The 17,857-nt window shown below is 44.0% G+C and overlaps 1 protein-coding gene and 1 long non-coding RNA gene across 4 annotated transcripts in view; both read right to left on the reverse strand.

Moving 5' to 3' along the window:
• Positions 1-15,573, reverse strand: part of LOC121279644 — a 62,294-nt gene extending 46,721 nt beyond the window's left edge. Inside the window, exons 1-2 of the long non-coding RNA XR_005943455.1 lie at positions 15,346-15,573; positions 11,640-11,745 (exon numbers count right to left, since the gene is read on the reverse strand). This is a non-coding gene — a long non-coding RNA (uncharacterized LOC121279644). The remainder of the gene's footprint in view (positions 1-11,639; positions 11,746-15,345) is intronic.
• gse1 (Gse1 coiled-coil protein) overlaps positions 1-17,857 on the reverse strand; it is a 604,225-nt gene that overhangs the window by 298,458 nt on the left and 287,910 nt on the right. The gene's annotated exons all lie outside the window — the stretch shown is intronic.

Raw genomic sequence — 17,857 nt, forward strand, 5'->3', positions numbered from 1 at the left:
CTACTGAGAACAATGGGTCATATATAAACACAGTCCCCTACTGAGAACAAACGGTTGTATATAAACACAGTCCCCTACTGAGAACAATGAGTCATATATAAACACAGTCCCCTACTGAGAACAAACAGTTACATATAAACACAGTCCCCTATTGAGAACAAAGGGTCATATATAAACACAGTCCCCTACTGGAGAACAGAAGGTTATATATAAACACAGCCCCCTATTGAGAATAAACGGATATATATAAACACAATCCCCTCCTGAGAACAAAAGGTTATATATAAACACAGTCCCCTACTGGAGAATGGAAGTTTATGTAAAAACACAGTCCCCTATTGAGAATAAACGGTTGTACATAAACACAGTCCCCTATTGCGAACAAACGGTTGTACATAAACACAGTCCCCTATTGAGATCAAAAGCTTATATATAAACGCAGTCCCCTGCTGAGAACGGAAGTTTATGTAAAAACACAGCAGGCTCTTGAACAACTGAAGGTTACATACATACACAGCAGAATATTTCATGTCCATAAAGACAGCACACAACTAGGGAACCTAAGAAATGCAAGCTATTTGCCTTGGGCCAGTTTACATCATGCAGTATCTAAAAAGTAGCTTGGTGTTTTATTTTGCCATGGTGAAGGGTGGAGGGAACCCTGGTTTGCAACCTGTAATAAATAGCCCACTGACAGTAAAGGAAAGACAACTACAGGCCTGACAGCTGGCTTGTTATTTCAAACACTACCCTAGGAACTCACAGAGCACCAATTTAAGTACAGGTTATCCCTCTTGGTGCTTGATAAAGGATCTCCCCAACCCGAGTGGGGCCTTTAAATGAAGCAATGTGTTTTTCACCCTACAGCTCAGAGCCTGAGATCTGGTGGGTTCAATTAAAAAGCTCACCCTTGCTGTACTGCAACATGGGCAAGACCCCCAAAGCTGGGGAGTGGAAACGGCCAGTGGAGGGGGACCAGGAAAGAAACCAGTTTTCTATGCTGACATGACCAAAATTCCGACATGTTACACATTGCTCTCAGAAACATCAACTTTCCCCCGCCCCGACCCTGTACAAGAGACAGCAAGCAAGCTGGCTCTTGGCCAAAGCCACTGTCTCCTCTTTAATTTTGTTTTCCTGAAGCTATGACTCTCTCCTTGACTCCTAAAAAGGAATGTTGGTAAAAAGAGAAGACTTTATCAGGAAATCCTGCAGACTTCGTCAAACACAAATGCTTTATAGCACACGCCAGGATAGATTTTAACAGGGGAATGGGAGTACAGCACAGTTACTGCCAACATTCTCCCAGAGATTCCTGACACTTCCCTGTGGGATTGTTTGAACACCCTCCTCCTATCCCTCTAGTTCCAACTCCGATTTGAACTCCCTCCTCGTTAAAGTTGTCTCATTTTCCAGTTCTGTTCAATTACACAGCTGAACTTACCAGTCTACCTTGCCAAATTTCTGCTTTAGTGTTAGCAACAGGCCTGAGGGATCGATCGTTGCCCCGAAACGCTGCTACATGTCACATATTGGGGAATATATCCCTTATGTTTCATTCAAAATGACAGATCTGCAGTGCTTTAGGGGGTTAGCCATATGGCTCAGTCAGTATCCACAAATACAGAAGGTTGTGGGTTCAAGGCCAACTCCAGACACTTCAGCACAAAAATCTAGGCTGACACTCCAGGGCAGCACTAAGGGACTGCTGCACTGCCAGAGGTGCTGTTGGGTCCCATCTGCCCTCCCTGGCGCATTTATATATATATAAAAAAATCCCGTGGCCATTATTTTGAAGAACAGCAAAGGGATTCTCCCTGGTGGCCTGGCCAATATTTATCCCTTAAACAGTATCATAAAAAAAAACACAGATTACTTGATCAGTACCTCAAGATTTTTTGAGGGAATTTGCTGGGTGAAAATTGGCTGCCACTTTTCCTCCTTTACAACACTGCAACATTATTATGCGAAAAGTAAGAATGTGAAGAGTCATGGGGAGAAGGCGAGGGAGCGGCACTACTCTTGCTCATTCAGAGAACCAGCACAAACATGATGGGTCAAATAGCCTCCTTCTGTGCTGTAACATTTCTGTGATTCTGTGACCAGTGACGCCACTTAAAAAACTATATCATTGGCTGTAAAGCGCTTTGGAACACCCAGAGTTTGCGGAAGTTGCTATATAAATGCAAGTTATTTCGAGGGATAGCTGAAAACTCAAGTCCTTCATATTTTTTCTAGACAAGTCTTTAATGGAGTTAGGTCGCAGGGTGGGCATGATCTCACTGAATGGAGGAACAGACTCGAGGAGCTAAATGGCCTCCTCCTGTTCCTATAAAAGGAATCCCAACCCCATCCTAATTTCTTTGCTACACAGCAGGCTTTCAGTTGGGCCTCTCCCCTGCCAAAGACAGAGGACCATGCCGCCATGGTTACACTGACACAGGAAAACGTCCTGATTCGAGTCGCCTCAGTAGGAAATTAGAACGGGGGGTGTTGGGTATTTAACCTTGGGGTGCATCACAGTTAAGCATTGTCCCGCCCTCAGCAAAGACTGCCAGGGACTTGCCAGTGGGGCTGGAAGAACAATGAAGGTGCATAATTTCATGCCTCAAAAAAATCCCCCTCACAGGTTGCTAGGGCTGCATGAGGTTGGGAAGTCCATGAAATTTATCGGTATCTACGACAATCAATGTAAAACATGAATTTCACTTTGTATGCCCATTCCCCCACCACCATCCATCCACACCATGACAGCACACGAAATGCAGCCTATGAAAACAAAAACAGACACAACAACTTTTAATTATATAGTGCCTTTAACGTAATAAAACACCCCAAGGCGCTTCAAGTTTAACACCAAACCAGATAAAAAGCTTGAGGGGGCTTGAAGCAATTCCAACCTGATAGACACCAGTGAAAACTGTGGATGTTCAAGAGGCCAGAATTAGAAGGGTGCAAATATCTATGAGGGTTGTGCATTTTTTTTATTCATACATATGATGTGGGCATTGCTGTATAGGCCAGCATTTATTGCCCAACCATACAGCTGTGGGTTTGGAGCCACATGTCGGCCAGGCCAGACCAAGTAAGGACACCAAATTTCCTTCCCTGAAAGACATTAGCAAACCAGATTGGTTTTTATGACAACTGAATTCATATTTCATCATCTGCCGTGGTGGGATTTGAACCCAGGTCCCCAGAGCATTACCCTGGGTCTCTAGAATACTAGTCCAGTGACAATACCACTATGCCACACGGAGGAATTTGAAAAGCAAGGACGAGAATTTTAAAATCAAGGTGCTGTTTAACCAGGAGCCAGCATTGGTCAGCAATTATAGCGATGATAGGCGAACAGGACATGGTGATATTAAGGACATGAAGGGCTGAGTTTTGGATGACCTCAGGTTTACAGAGGGTAGTGTGTGGGCAGCCAGCCAACATGTGTTTGAATAGTCAGCTCCAAATATGTTGCAAGCAATCTGGTTTGACTTCAGGCTGTTGACCAGGAGAAGGAGGGAATCAGTGGTATAGCAGTGGAGTCTGTATCAAGGATTGAAGACAATGGCTTTGGTCTTCCCAATATTTAACTGGAGGAAATTTCCACTCAACCAGTACTAGGTGTCGGACAAGCAGTCTGATCATTTAAAGCTGTCAAGAGAGGTGGTGGTGAGCAAGTGCTGGGTGTCATCAGTGTACATGTGGAAACTGACATTGTGTTTTCAAATGACATTGCCTGGGGGAAGCATGTAGATGGGTCACGAGAGGTAACAGTGCAGGACCTGGAAGAGAAACCTTTGTAGGTGATTCTCTGGCTAAAAAAGAATGGAACCAAGCAACTGCAGTCCCATCCAGTTGGATGTCAGTGGAGAGTTGTCGGAAGAGGACGGTGTGATCAACCATGTCAAAGGCTGCAGACAGTTCGAGAAGGATAAGGAGAGATGGTTTACTTTTGTCACTGTCATGGAAGATGACATTTGTGACTGTAAAAATATAACCCCTCCCTTAGGAAAGGAGTAGGAAAGCTCACTAAGTTTAGAAGATACGAGGCAACTTGATTGAAACGTATAAGATCCTGAGGGGTCTTGACAAAGTGGATATGGAGAGGATGTTTCCTCTTGTGGGAGAATTTAGAATGAGGAGCCACTGTTTAAAAATAAGAGGTTGCCCATTTAAGACAAAAGATAAGGAGAAATTTGTATCTCCCAGAGGGTTGTGAGTCTTTGGAATTCTTCCTCAGAAGATGGTGGAAGCAGAGTCTTTCAATAGTTTTAAAGTAGAGCTAGATAGGTTCTTGATAAACAAGATGGTGCAGAATGGGACCAACATCCTTGCGGGGTGGTCTGCTAGTGCTGTTGGGGAGGGTTTAAATTAACTTGGCAGGGGGCTGGGAGCCTGAGAGAACATTCAGCAGGGGGAGATGCACAGCCAAAATTAGAAGAGAGAGCAAGTGAGTCTGGAAGGCATAGAAATTATAGGCCAGTTAAGGCACAAGGGAGTTTGACAAGGTTGGGTGGTATTTATTTTAATGCAAGGGGTCTAATGAATAAGGCAGATGAGCTGAGGGCACAAATTAACACATGGAAGTATGATGTCATTGCTGTCACAGAGATATGGTTGAGACAGGGGCAGGATTGGCAGCTCAAAATTCCAAGATATATGGTCTTCAGGCGAGACAGAGAAGAAGGTAAAAGAGGAGGGGGTATTGCAATATTGATCAAGGAATCAATTACAACAGGAAGGAGGGATGATATCTTAGAAAGTTCCTCAAATGCAGCCATATGGGTAGAACTGAAAAACAAAAAAGGAGCAATCACATTGCTGGGAGTGTACTATGGGCCCCTAAAGAGTCAGAGATAAATAGAAGAACAGATATGTAGGCAAATTTCAGAGAAGTGTAAAAATAATAGAGTAGTAAGAGTGGGGGATTTCCCCAACATTAATTGGGTTAGTCATAGTGTGATAGGTTTAGAGGGAGAGGAATTCTTAAAATGCATCCAGGAGAGCTTTTTAAGCCAGTACGTAGAAGGTCCTACAAGAGAGGGGGCGGTTCTGGACTTAATTTTAGGGAATAAAGCCGGGCAAATGGTAGAGGTATCAGTGGGGGAACGTTTTGCAGATAGTGAGCATAACTCCATTAGGTTCCAGGTTGTTTTGTAAAGGGACAAGGATGGATCAGAAATCAGAGTTCTAAATTGGGGGAAGGCCGATTTTAATAAGATCAGATATGATTTGGCCAGAGTGGATTGGGAGCAGCTACTTTTCGGTAAATCTGCGTCAGAGCAGTGGGACTCCTTCGAAAGAGGGAGAGTACAGGGCCAACATATTCCAGTAAAGATAAAGGATGGGACCAACAAATCCAGGGAACCCTGGATGTCGAGGAATATAAGGATTGGACAAAGAGAAAAAGGGAGGCTTATGGCAGATACCGAGGGCTCAAAACAGTGGAAGCCCTAGAGGAGTATAGAATGTGTAGGGGGAAACTTGAAAACGAAATTAGGAGAGCAAAAAGGGGGCATGAAGAAACATTGGCAGGTAAAATAAAGGAAAATCCAAAGCTATTTTACAAGTACATTAAGAGTAAGAGGATAACTAGGGAAAGAGTAGAATCCATTAAGAACCAAAGTAGTAATTTGTGTGTGGAGCCGGAAGACATAGGTAGGGTTCTACATGAATACTTTGTGTCGGTGTTCACAAATGAGATGGACGACGTGGGAATGGAAATCAGGCAGAAGGACTGTGATATAATTTAAGAAATTAGCATAGAAAGGGAGGAGGTTCTACACGGTCTGGCAGACTTAAAAGTAGATAAATCTCCAGGCCCGGATGAAATGTATCCCAGACAATTGAGTGAGGCAAGGGAGGAGATAGCAGGGGCGCTGGCAATAATTTTCAGTACCTCTCTGGCCACAGGAGAGGTGCCAGAGTGTTAATATGGCAATCAACTTGTTAAAACCATCCTCTGCTCCAGGTTACTCACAATAAGCAACTAGGAAGCTACTAGGAAGCTAGTAGCACTGAGGAGTTGTCTTGAAAATAAACCAGCTTTTGCCAAAAGACCAGCCTGGATTAATTCTTCCACCACAGCCTCTTATTGTGAGTAACACAGAGGACTGGAGGACAGCCAATGTGGCACCGTTATTCAAGAAGGGAGGAAGGAATAAACCAGGGAACTACAGGCCAGTCAGTCTAACCTCAGTGGCAGGGAAACTATTGGAAGCAATTCTGAGGGGTAGAATTAATCTACACTTGGAGAGACAGGGATTCATCAAGGACAGTCAACATAGTTTTGTTAAGGGAGGTCATGTCTGACCAATTTGATTGAATTTTTTCAAGAGGTGACCAGGTGTGTAGATGAGGGCAATGCATCTGACGTGGTCTACTTGGACTTCAGCAAGGCTTTCGATAAGGTCCCGCATGGGAGACTGATAATGAAGGTAAGAGCCCATGGATCCAAGGCAATTTGGCAAATTGGATCCAGAATTGGCTGGGTGGCAGGAAGCAGAGGGTGATGGGCGAGGGGTGTTTTTGTGACTGGATGCCTGTGTCCAGTGGGGTTCCACAGGGATCAGTGTTGGGTCCCTTGCTGTTTGTGGCATACATAAATGATTTAGACTTGAATGTAGGAGGGTTGATCAGTAAGTTCGTGGATGACACAAAAATTGGTGGGGCGGTAAATAGTGAGGAGGATAACCTTAGATTACAGGAGGATATAGACGGGCTGATCAGATGGGCTGATCAGTGACAAATGGAATTTAATCCGGATAACTGTGAGGTGATGCACTTGGGCAGGACAAACAAGGCTCAGGAATACACGATGAATGGTAGGACCCTGGGAAGTACCGAGGATCAGGGGGACCTTGGTGTGCATGTCCACCGCTCCCTTAAGTTAGCGGGACAGATAGATAAGGTGGTTAAGAAGGCTTATGGGATACTTGCCTTGATTAGCCGAGGCATAGAGTATAAGAGCAGGGAGGTTGTGCTGGAACTGTATAAAACGCTGGTTAGGCCACAGTTAGAGTGCTGTGTGCAGTTCTGGGATCCGCATTATAGGAAGGATGTGATTGCACTAGAGAGAGTGCAGGGGAGATTTACCAGGATGTTGCCTGGGCTGGAGAGTTTTATTTATGAGGAAAGATTGGAAGACTGGGGTTATTTCCCTTGGAGCAGAGGAGATTGAGGGGGGACATGATTGAGGTGTATAAAATTATGAGGGGCATAGATAGGGTAGACAGGAAGGTACTTTTCCCCTTGGTGGTGGGATCAATAACCAGGGGGCATAGGTTTAAGGTAAGGGGCAGGAGGTTTAGAGGGGATTTGAGGTAGAATGTTTTCACCCAGAGGGTGGTGGGAGTCCGGAACTCGTTGCCTGAAAGGGTGATAGAGGCAGAAACCCTCATAACATTTAAGAAATATTTGGTTGTGCACTTGCGATGCCATGGCATACAAGGTTATGGGCCTAGTGCTGGAAAATAGGAGTAGGATAGTTAGGTACTTGTTTGACCGGCGCAGACTCGATGGGCCGAAGGGCCTTTTTCTGTGCTACAGACCTCTATGACTCTATGAAAGGTTATTGGGGGTAGGTGGGTAGGTGGAGTTGAGGTTACAATCAGCTCAGCCATAATGTTATTGAATGGTGGAGCAGGCTCAATGGGCCGAGTGGCCTACTCCTGCTCCTAATTCATATGTTTCTATGCTTGTATTTTAGCCCTCTCTTTCCCAGGGGCGGTTCAGCCTGAGTTGAGAATTACTCACTTACAAAGGAACTGTTCTGTATGGGTCAGTTCAATACTGGGTTGGAAATTTAACAAAGCACCCACGGGTGTGCAGTTCTGTTCTTTCTCCTTCATCTCACAGCCCTGTGACTCTGAGAGATCTGTGAACTCTTCTAATTCTGGCCCCTTGCACACCTAGCTCCCTATAATCGTTACACCATAGGCGGCTGTGCCTTCAGTGGCCTGGAACCTAAACTCTGGGATTCCCTCCCCAGGCCTCTATATTTCTCTCTCCTCCTTCAAAATGCTCCTTAAAAACCAGCCCTTTGACCAAACATTTGGTCCTGTCCTCATGTCTCCTTAAGTGACCACATCAGATAAGCCATGATCCTATTCGATGGTGGAGCAGGCTCAAGGGCCAAATGGCCTAATGCTGCTCCTAATTCTTATGTTTGTAAGTTCAAAGCCCTTTACAGGCAGTGAAGTACTTTTAATACGTTTTAAAGGTAGGAAACTCAGCAGCCAAATTGTGCACAGCAAGCTCCCACAAACAGCAATGTGACAATAACCTAATTGAAAGCTTTTGGTTGATGGACAAATATTGATTGCTCTTCTATGAATGATGCCATGAGGCCTTTGACACAGACCTGAGAGGGTAAGTGGAGCCTTGGTTTAACGTCTCATAGGAAAGGTGGCACCTCTGGCAGTGCAGCACTCCTTCAGTACCGCACTGGTATTCAAGAGTGGGTCTTGAACCTACAATCTTCTGACTGAGCTGACATAGTGCAGGAAGCCAATGAGGCTGCAAAGAGCAAGAAAGAAAGATAGATTAGACCAAGGAGTAATGCTTAAGCCTGACCAAACTTGGGACTCTAAATTCAGTAAGTTGTCAGTGGAAGGAAGATAAGGAGGCCGATAGGAGTTGGGGTGATGGGTATTGCCTTTCTCACTGTGAAGAAACAGGGAGGGATTTGACCATGTAGAATTGTCAATGTGGAGCTCAGAAGGGTGGACAGTTCTGAGGAATACTAAGTTGGGAATAAAATAACAAAGGCAAGGCAGGTTTGTGCAGAAAGAACCAGGCTCGGTTTCCAGAGTTATGGGTGAAAGGGGTGAGTGAGGTTAATGGCAGTTTGACTTGGGTAACACAAGAGTACAGGAAAGCGTAAACCATTCGTGGTATTGCCAGCCAATGAGCTGTGTGTATGTTTATGTAGGCACACTGTTTTACTTCATTACTTCTGATGGGTTGCAGTCCCAGATGCCTAAGACCAGGATGTCACCACACAATGGCCTCGTAAACAATGCCAGCTGCAGGGAGACTGTGTTGGAAATACACCACAGGCTTCTCTCCACGCCTGTGGTATCCATTACAACTCACTGTGGATTTACACTGCAATAAATCTCATCTCGGTAACAAGGCATTTAGTCATCTCACTGCTTTCAGCATTGCACCTTCACATCAATGATTGACAAGCAGCACAATCAGACACAAGGTGCTGTTACTAGCCAAGTGGCAGGAAATCCAGCTGAGATTAAAAAAAAAACCAAAAACATCTGCTATTACAGGCAATGCCAGACCAAAATAATAACTCCTAAACCCTGAGGAGCCCAGAGCCCACATCACAAACTAGGGTCATCTATAATTTCCACTAAATACAGTACATAAAAAGATGTGTAGCTTACTCAGGCATGCAGACAAATTGACGCTATGGCAGTCCTGTCACAGAGGAAGGCAGCTGAAGAGTGGCTTGACAAAACTGCGGTTGCTCACACACGCCTAAGAAACCCTCCCCTGCTCGCCTGGATGGTGCCTTTCATGGCCTCAGGATATCCCAAAGCATTTTACAGCTAATGACGTACTTCTGAAGTGCGGCCACTGCTATGATGTAGGAAAGCTCCCACAAACAGCAATGTGATAATGACTAGATATTCAGATTTTTTTTTTGAAGTGATATTGGTTGAGGGATAAAAATTGGCAGAACACCAGAGAGAGCTCCCCTGCTCCGCTTTGAAATAATGCCACGGCATCTCTTCTGTCCGCTTGAGAGGGCAGACAGGGCCTCAGTTTAATATCTCATTAGAAAGATGCCACCTCTGTGCAGTACTGTCTCAGTACCTGACACGGAATGCCAGCCTAGATTTTGTGCTCAACTATCTTTAGTGGGGCATGAACCCACAACTTTCTGATTCAGAGGTGGGCATGCTATCAACCGAGTCACAGCTTTCTTTTATTCATTCATGGGATGTGGGCATTGCTGACAAGGCCAGCATTTTGTTTGGAGGGCAGTGAAGAGTCAACCTCATTGCTGTGGGTCAGGGGTCACATGTAGGCCAGACCAGGTAAGGACGGCAGATTTCCTTCCCTAAAGGACATTAGTGAACCAGATGGGTTTTTACGACAATCGGCAATGGGTTCATGGTCATCACTAGACTTTCAATTCCAGATTTTTATTGAATTCAAATTTCACCATCTGCCATTTAAACCCGGGTCCCCAGATCATTAACCTGGGTCTCCGGCTTACTAGTCTAGTGACAATACCACTATGTCACCGCCTCCCCAATAAGATCGACAAACAGATTGTAGGACCTGGGGCCATCCTCATCCGCATTCATTCTGTTCCAATCTACCATCAAACTGCAGTATGGATGGAGATGCTGGCAGGGAATGGTGTACCCAATCTGTGCAAACTGGATTTGAGATAAAACTCCAGGCTATAAACACCAGGACAACCAACAGTGCAATATGATAAAAAAACAAACAGAAAGAGCACAGATTCAAATACACTGCTGCGATTTATTAGTTTCTGGATATGGTTGATAGTGTATTACAAGACTATAATTCAATGGAACAGTTCTGACAATGTCCCACTCACGGAACTAATAGGAAGCAGATACGTTGTGAGGGAATTCTCTTCCCATAAGCTACCTCGTCTTTTTTTTTGGCAATCATGTCTCACTTACTTTCTTTCCCTCACTTATCTGTGTCACATCTGAAATGCGAGACGAGGCTGGCAACCTTTTCCAAAGTCCCTGCCAACGCAGCTCTCTAACCAGTTTCCAGAGAGATGGGTGTGAGAAGACACCGCGTCTCTCCCACTCCAATGTTCACTTCTTCCTGTGGGAAAGTCCTTAGTCTTAATCACCCTGCACCTCATGACCCAACTTCCAATGGTTGAAAGGTCCCAAACCTGTTTCCTCCTCATCTGTGGCACTGTTCACTTTGTTTCAATGCACCACTAGTACTAATAGTTGTGGGAAAATACAGGTAAGCTCTTACCCATTTTACCTCCTCCTTCAACAGACACTTCCTATGGTTGAAACTTGGGAGAAACAGCTGGAGAAACTGGAAGCCACTGCGTTAAACTAACAGTTCCTGACCACTCCTGCATTATCTGCAATCACCCGTCGAAAAACTGAGTCTGCGTGAAGACCCCCTCAGTGCTGCGCCCTCTGCAAAATAACAAGTGACTCAGAATTCTCATTACCTGATTTAGAAGGACACTACGCTGGCATCAAGGAGTTGCCATGAAGATTCCCGACAGCCTGTGCCCAACCCTCACTTCAGTTTCTGTCATGCCATCTGTCTGTTAAAGCTACAGATGGTACCTCTGCTGTGGCGCAAACTACTTAAGTGCAGTTTCAAACTTTTATCCTCCCCAATTTTATAAAAATCCAAAAAGTCCCACAAGTCCCCAACAAAGATGAATTGGTTCAGTGCAATTTCTGACGAAGCTTTGAGCTATATAAACCAGAGAGGCCCTTCTTAATCAAATATTGTTGCAATATTAACTACCCAATTCTAAGCATGAGGAATGGACACTATGGCAAGGTACCAGGTGCTAACTGATGCACCTGGAATCAAATTCCAGTGAGAATTAGGAAGGGGAATTCAGATGATGAGGCACAAAATGGTATAAGCTTCACCTGTTGCAACAGAAAACTGGAAGCAGAGAGGCCTGGGCTCAGGAGGGCAGGAAACAATATAAGGCCTGGCTGATGTCACTTCCTGTCATCACAGTCACTGAGATTTCTAGAAAACATGAAGTGGGTATTAATACAGTCTGACTAAACCATGTCCAATTTTACTACCCAATGGGGAATTATAAACCCATAGGGCATTCAGCAGAAATTTCATTACTAAGAAATTATGAGAATTTGGAACCTGCTAACAGAGGGAGTGAATGAAGCGAATAGTACAGAGACAAGCATATTAGGGAGAAGTGAATAGAGGGTTACCATGGTAAATTTAGATAAGGATAGATGGGAGGAGGCTCAAGTCGAGCATAAATGCCAACATGGATTGATGGGGCCAAAAGGCCTGTTCTGTGCTGTATATCCCATGTAAACCCAAGTAACACATAAGTAGTTTTGCCTTCGTTATGGCTTCTTCTTTCTCTGCTACTCTCTTCTCATAAATCCCACATCATTTCATATCAGCTCACCCGAATAGAATTTAAAGTAGTTTAATGTTCCAAGAATTGGGGGATTTCCTTGCCATGACTCCACCGCCAATCTCACTGCCTCCACCAATTGCTGACAGTAACCAAATTTTCGCCACATCTGCCAATGAGCGTTATCTCTCTTCAAACTCCCATCTACATTGATTACACTGAGAAGGCAGGGAGCAGCAGGAGATCAGTGTAGATAAATAATTGGCAGCCTCAAGCTACTTAGGTGTTGCTTAAACAACATAGATCTTTGGTGGACTTCAAACTGAGTCTGTCTCCCCTCCCCCACATAGCTCCCAACAGTTTGACCAATGACTCAACAAATTTATCCAGTCGAGCTCCACTAGCAAGGGAGATTCCAGTTTGATCCCAGGTCTGTGCTGAATTTGATTTTCTCTGAGCAGTGGGGTTCTACAGTTGGCCCCAAGCATCCCTGGATTAAAGCGGAACAAATTGTACAGAGTTCCTGCCCTAGATTTGATAGTGGTGTTCAAAATCATGAGGGGGCTGGACAGAGTAGATATGGAAAAGCTGTTTCCGCTCGTAAAAGGATCAAGAATGAGAGGGCACAGATTTAAAGTGATTTGCAAAAGAAACAAATATAATGTGAGAAAAAAACTTTTTCACATGAGTGGTTTGGGTCTGGAATGCGTTGCCTGGAAGTGTGGTGGAGGCAGGTTCAATCAAGACGTTCAAGAGGAGATTAGATGATTATTTGAATAGAAACAATGTGCAGGGGTACAAGGAAAAGGCACTCAGTCATAATGCTTGTTTGGAGAGCCGGTGCAGACACGATGGACCAAATGGCCTCCTTCTGTGCCATTAAACTTCTGTGATTCTGAGATTTTTCAAAGTGATCTCTCGCAGGTAAGATAATTAGCCATAGTTCATGAGGGACTATAGACATCATTGTCTAACAGATGGGCAAATGGTTATATAGCTTTAGAAGCACCACTCTACATCAAGCATGGGGCAAGGCAAGGAGGAAGCCATCTATGAACGACTACAGCAGGAACAAGATTGAACCCACGCCACTGACTTCATTCTGCACCACACTGTAGCCATCCAGCTAACTGAGTTAACCAACCTCTTTCAGTTAGTTACTTAACTATCCCCAGTATTTACACTCATTACCAGTAGTCCAAGTAGACTCCTTTGTGTGCATAGAAGTTGCATAGTGACATCACTATGACATCACCAAGCATAAAGCTGGAGGGTGAAAGTACAGCCTCCATGTTAGATGTTCACTATTGCCTGTGATTGCAATTGCAGATGTTCACTACTGTCTGTGACACTGTATCAGTAAGACTTTATGTGTACTTCATGAATCAGGCATGTGGTCAAGTAATAAGCCTATGTAACTGTTAGGACCCAGGCTAGATCAAGGCCTGTGCAGAGCTGTATGTAGTTGTTGCTAGTAATAAGCTTCATGTAATTGTGTCATCAGTCTCAATATCTTGCTTAGCATAGGTAGCAAAGAGACAGATCCCTTGAGGATCCTGCCTCCACCACACTTCCAGGCAATGCATTCCATCAAGACCCTCAACGTACATGGTGGCAGCAGACTGTAAGAGACCACAACACCCATTGCAGGGCTTTCCTATGTGGTTTCCTTAAGAAGTTAATGCTGATTGGTCTTCCCTTTCTGAAAACCAGGTTCTCCATCACTTACTCTCTCACTCCACGTGCACCTTGGTGACATGACATGAGGGGCTTGAGCACAAAGTCCGGCTGGCACTCCAGTGCAGAACTGACAGACTGCTGCATTGTCAGAGGCAATATCATTCAGGTGAGAAGTTAAACCTAGATTCCATCTACCTTCTCAGACATGGCATGATTTGGAAGAGCAGAGTTGTTCACGGTGTCCTGGCCAATATATATCCCTTAAGCAAATACTTATGATTTGGTCATCCTAACATTGCTGTTTGTGGGAGCTTACTGTGCACCAATTGGCTGCCACGTTTTCTACATTACAACAGTGACTACACTTCAAAAAAGTACTTCATTGGCTGTAAAGTGCATTGGGACATCTTGAGGTCACGACTGGCGCTGTTTAAGTGTAAGTCTTTCTTTCCATTATTTCATTCTTCAATGGATTTCAAGAAACACAAAGGTGTACAGTTTTTGCTCGGTGGCTTTGATTTTTCTCAACGCAAGATATCACAGAATTTTAACCATAAATTCTGCTCAGTGCAAATGGGGGTCCTGCAGTCTTTTGCGCCTGTTTAAAAAGTGATTGCGGTAGGAGGAGGCCCCACTCAGAAAACTGGCCACCCTCCTCCCAGATCGAATTAATCACCATCACATCTTTCTACTAATGGTGCCCATTTGGAGACCTTGAGCAGGCTCTAAGACTGACACTGATTCTTTAAGGTGCAAGGCGACCATTGGCAGGTTTTAAAAGCTGATGAAAGTAAATTAAGAAAGAATGACAACAAAGAAACTGCCTTCTAGGCTCCAATATAACAAGCTAATGGTTCTGTATATTTTTTTAAGGTCATTTTCAACAATTAAACATTTAGTTACTCACAAATGGTGCAGCAGTCACTGTGATGAAAAGTGTTCAATTTTTTTTGATATTACACCTATTAATCAAACTGCACTATGTTACTGCTCTTAAATGTATCAAGGAGTATTATAAAGCAAAATTTGAAAAAAAAATTACATTTTGAAGGCTGCCCAATTGCGCTCGTTCATGACAGACTTTGCCTACGGTGATATGCAAATGAGTTCGAGCGACACTCAAGAAGAAAGCACTTTTCAAAATGGTGCAATCACGCCCACAGCAGAAAGTCTACCCCAAACTACATAATGGAACATAAGTGCCTGTGAACTCAAACCAGTACACCAGTTTCCAAACACTGTCTGTATGCTCCATTTGGCCCAGTAACATTTCGACATTCACTACAACCCCTCAACACAGCACAAGTCCTAGCGACAACCACTATCTCTACCTTCTGCCGACTCCGTTTACTGACAGTAGCCAGCTTCTTGGGAAGTCTGTGATAGAAAAACCAAAAGGAAGGCACTGGCCAAGCAAAGAATTACCATTCGCCAGCAAAGAAACCAGCAACTTTTCTGAGTGGGACATTTCTGATGTACAAAGCATCTAAAGGTACTCCAGCTAGCAGACGCAAGGTGAGTGCTTCCTCCCACCCACCCCAAACTACTGACTGACTTACCAGGTTTAAAAGGTTTCCATCTTTGATCCTTGCAATCCATTATCGAGCCGAGAGCTGCTTGTCGCACACTGATCTACAGCAGTTCTAGTGAAAGAACGAGCTGAACTCTTTTACACCCTCAGGGGAACAAACAAAGAGAAAAAGCTCCCGTAATACATACTTGTCCTCTTTGTGATAAGACCGTGAACTGGAGGGAGAGAGACAGAATTCCACAGGCAAACACTTCCTGAGGAGCTGCATCTGGCTACAGTTCCAGGTTTCTGATTTCTCAGAAAGTGACTCAGCCTGTTTGGCGTATTGTGAGCAATTTGTGGCAACATCTGTCAACGGCAGTCATTATATCCATATCAAGCACAGTGCACCCGCAGAAACAGGTTTATTCACCCACCCAAGTCAGACTGTGTCAAGTACCTTTTCACCATCTATATATCCCACCTACCTCTTCACAATCTGTACAATATGTACTTAAGACTTCATCAGACCTCTGGCTTAAACCTCAACTAGCCTCAGTTAACCAAGATAAAATAAAAAGGTGCCAGCACCCAGGAATGTGAAGTTTAATTGTTTAATATTGTAACTGACTTCTTTTCCAAACCGGTAACTGTGTTCCTCTCCGCAGATGCTGTCAGACCTGCTGAGTTTTTCCAGCTATTTTTATTTTTGTTTTGGATTTCCAGCATCCACAGTTTTTCGCTTTTATTCTTTTCCAATTACCTGTGTGAACTCATGTCCTCTTCAGGGAAATGCATTCACTTTGTGTATATTTTAGGAGAGTTATCATTAAATGCGCTTCAATTGTGTCGTTTCATTTTCAAGCAAAATATTAATTTCTTCCATTTCCGTCATGTAGGAAACAAATAAAACCACAGAACAGACAATGAGAAATGGAGTGTTTTCTGGGTTGTAGTGTGCCTAGACTCCCTTTTAATTACAGCTTCCATTGGTAGTCACAGCCCAAGTATCTGAGTTTGTTTTACAAATCTGTGCCTGGTAACGATTCCACAAAGTTTTGGAGTACAAATGAGGAAGGATTTTTTTTTCCACCATTGAGTTTCTCCAATCCATTGCCTGCCACCCCTCCCAACACCCGAAACTCCCTCAAACCCCAGCTTCCTGAGGTACAGCCTCTTGTTAGGATACAGTTCCACAGCACCAGGTGCCAGCGTTGAACTGACCACTTATCACAAGACTAGACCGGGAGTGTCAGCAGGCAGTTCAAGTCATATAACAACAACATGCATTGATATAGCGTCTTTATCCCGGCAAAACATCCCAAGGAACATCACATGAGCATTATCAGGCTTCAGTTTGACACCGGGCCACATAAAAAGATATCAGATCAGATGACCAACAGCTTGGTCAAAGAGTTAGGTTTCAAGGAGCACCAGGTGTGGGGTGGGCAGAGATATAAGAGAGACAGGGAGAGGTTTGGGGATGGAATTCCAGAGCCAAGGGTCTAAACATCTGAAGGCACCACAGCTAATGGAGGGTTGAAGAAATCCGGAATGTGCAAGAGACCAGAGTTGGAGGAACACAGAGTTCCCAGTGGCTTGCAGGAAATTACAGAGATTATTTATGTAGAGGACAAGACCACAGAGGATTATGAAGACAAGAATGAGAATGAGAGGTCAGTCAGGATGTGACACTTGAACTGTTACGAGGATTCAGAATAGAATAAATATAGGATAGAAAAACTGGCAAAGAAATAGGATTCTAAAATTCTCAAACTAACTTTATTGAACTATGTTTCAAAATCATAATGAACATGAATAGCATACTGATAACTGATGAAGAGGCGAATAACATCATTCAGGGTCTACAAAGATAAACAGAACTTACAAACTGATTACTTTCAATTCAGTTGTGTCCTCATTTTATAAGAGCCCCAGAGAAGTTGAAACTTCCCAATCCAGTTCGCGTTTTACCTTTTAAAATACAGGTCATCAGGTCTCTTTCATCCATCTACCTGTCTTACTTTAAACCATGAGATCGACCAATTATCTCCACAAAGCTGAATCATCCACACAGTCCCCAGCCTTGCCCCCCAATCTTTTAACTTTAACCCAAAGAAGCTCTGACACTTCCCCTCCAGCTCTTCACTTTAACTGAACCAGAAGACTAAAGGATTACATATTCCCTGAACGATACTCACAATACTCAGCCCAGCTGATACCTTCTAGTACCCATTCACACCTGGAATGCTGATCAGATGCCCAGGGGAAAAGATGTAACTTCTGATGCATTGGCCAACGTCCAGCTGGAAGGAACAAAACAGCAAAGGAAAGGTACACCTTTCTTATACCCCTCTGTACATGTGTTCAAAACTTGTGGCGATCAGAGATTGGTTACTCCCTGCATGGTCAACTCTGTGAGTGATCAAAGGATGATGTCACCCCTCATGGCCAGAGTCCCTATGAACTGTTTCAAAATGCCCTTTTTGGCTGTTACAAGAAGACCCCCAACTAGGCCTAACATTCCACATGGTTGATAAACATCATCCAGGTGTATCTTC

The sequence above is a fragment of the Carcharodon carcharias genome, chromosome 7 (genome assembly GCF_017639515.1).
Source record: "Carcharodon carcharias isolate sCarCar2 chromosome 7, sCarCar2.pri, whole genome shotgun sequence".
NCBI classification, from domain to species: Eukaryota; Metazoa; Chordata; class Chondrichthyes; order Lamniformes; family Lamnidae; genus Carcharodon; species Carcharodon carcharias.